Source organism: Chaetura pelagica, unplaced genomic scaffold (genome assembly GCF_000747805.2).
Source record: "Chaetura pelagica isolate M959 unplaced genomic scaffold, ChaPel_1.0 scaffold299, whole genome shotgun sequence".
Taxonomy (NCBI): Eukaryota; Metazoa; Chordata; class Aves; order Apodiformes; family Apodidae; genus Chaetura; species Chaetura pelagica.
In genome coordinates, this window is record NW_009954507.1 from 1,430,981 (window position 1) to 1,433,277 (window position 2,297).

Consider the following 2,297-nt stretch of genomic DNA (forward strand, 5'->3'; position numbering starts at 1 on the left):
CCTGAAGAGTTGTATAGGGCTGGGTCTGTGCTTACCCTGCTCCCAGGCACACCAGCAACCCTCTGCAGCCATAATTACTTCACAACAGGGATTGCTAATGGATGATCATGATGCTAATGATTCAAGCCCCCACCCTTCCCAGATGAATTTCTCAGGTGCCCTGTGTGTTTGATGGCACATTCCCAGTGTTTGATGCCTGCCCAGGCTGTAACCAGATGTCACTAGAGCTGCTGGTAACATCAAGCTGGGATTAATCTATTGTCTCTACAAGAAGCCACAAGTCCTGCCATTTTCTACAGTTTTGGAAAAGGAGTTTTTTACTATAGTACTTGGCCAACTACATGTTGCAGCTGGGTTGTTTTTTTTTTCCAGAAATGAGAACATGAGAAGAAATCAGTTTACTGCAGGAGACCCCTGAAGCCCTTGGCTGCCTGAATCAAGGGTGACCCAGCTACTTCAGAGTCTGTTGGTGTGGATGTGCCCTGGGACTGTCAGGAGCCCCACTTTCTCTTCACCTTTCCGAAAGTGACACTTGGCAGCAAGGCAAGGAGTATCCTCAGCAGCACTGAAACTGTGGGGTGAGGATGGGGTGAGCAGCAGATGGGGTATTTTGGGCACAGGCCCTGCTGACTTAGGGCTCTGCTGTGAACATGCTCCTTGGCAGGGTCTTTGTGTTGCCTGTATCTCCTCTGAGGACAAAAGCACTGCCACCTCGGTAGAGCTTTGCAGGCCTCACTCCAAAACTCAGTCCTCCTTGCTCACCGACATAAGTTCTTGCTTTCCCAGCCTTTGTTTCTCCAGGTTACTCCAGACTCTGCCCTCACCTCAGCTTGCCCCCAGCCCTGCTCTCACCTCCCTCCCCTGCACCAGTGCCACACAAGAGTGAGGCCACACCTGAGTGGCTGCCAATAAAAGGTGTGAGTTTCGACGGGTTTATTTACTGCTTCCTGCAACCTCACCCAGGGATTCCTGAAGGCAAACTCTGGGTTATTTTCAAGGCAGGAGTGGGGAGTTAAAACAGCCACACTAGCACTGCACTTCTAGCAAGCCTGGATGTTACTGCTGATTCATGTCATTTACAAATGCACATGACATTCCCCCAGCTGTGCGTGTAGCATGAACCTAATAGTTATGGCCAAACAACTTGCAAGCTCTCCTACTTAGTATCTTCTTCTTAGGCTGCTTGCAAGGATTTTACTGGTGAAACTTCATCCTGCTGCTAGCCCTGAATGCCCTCCTTGAAGCGTTGCCCTATAGCACCTTTCTCTCTGCCCTTAGCCTGGAGGTGAAGTAGATATTGGATACAGCATTTCTGCCTCTTGGTTATTGTTTTTTTTTCATTCTGCACATCCTGCTAGTAACCAGCCAAGTCCAACTGCTTCTTTCAATGGAAAGAAGCTCCCATTCCAGTAAAGCAGACCTGCCATGGAAATGGACCTGTCTCTCTCTACCCACTGTTTCTCTGTAATGGATATACACTGGGTTTTCCCATAAAATAATGATTTGTGTGGGCTTCCATCAGGTATGTTTCCCCATTAGTTTTCTAGTTTCTCTGCTAGATGCTCTTTCTGCAAAGGGTGTCATTGCTGAAAGATCAAAAGTGTTTGGTGTCTGTTTCTTGGATTTTTCCTTGTTTGTTTTCACTCTGACTTTCAGACCACTGTGAACAGTGAACATTTGGGAATGAGGTGGACCACTAATTGATAGCTTTCCCCAATTAGACTTGGAAAGTTTATGCAAAAAGGATAAAATACCAGCCCAGATTCAAGACTATAAACAGTTCAGTCAAGGGAACAGCTCCTGAGTGAAGCTCAGCCTCCCAGTCTGGAGCAAAAGCTGCTGCCCAGCTGAGTTACTCCTTGTGCTGGGGCTCTCAACAAGGCTTTGCCATCACATTGAAACAGGCATGCAATGTTAAGCACTTTTTTTTCCCCCTCAAAACACCTTCCTATAGGTTGTGAAATGCTCCATCTTGGGAAGCAGGCTTTTCCCTGGCCCTGCAGAAACCTTTTGCTGTCTGCCTGCAGCCTGTGGCAGCAGGCAGGGAAGAAAACCAGGAGGGAATCAGGTCTATTAAGTCATTTACAGGCAAATATGCAAAGGTAACAAAAATAAATTGCTACTCCTTAATACAAAATTTTTTTTTCTTTTTTTTTTTTTTTTTTTTCTCCAGGATTGTAAAAGTAGATGAGAGTACTGGGAGTTGGAAAAAGTGTTTTGTAGTTTTGCTCCAAGGAAGAGACTAAGCCCTAAGTTACAGACTGGTATCTGCTGCCACTGCAGCTGCTTCACCACCA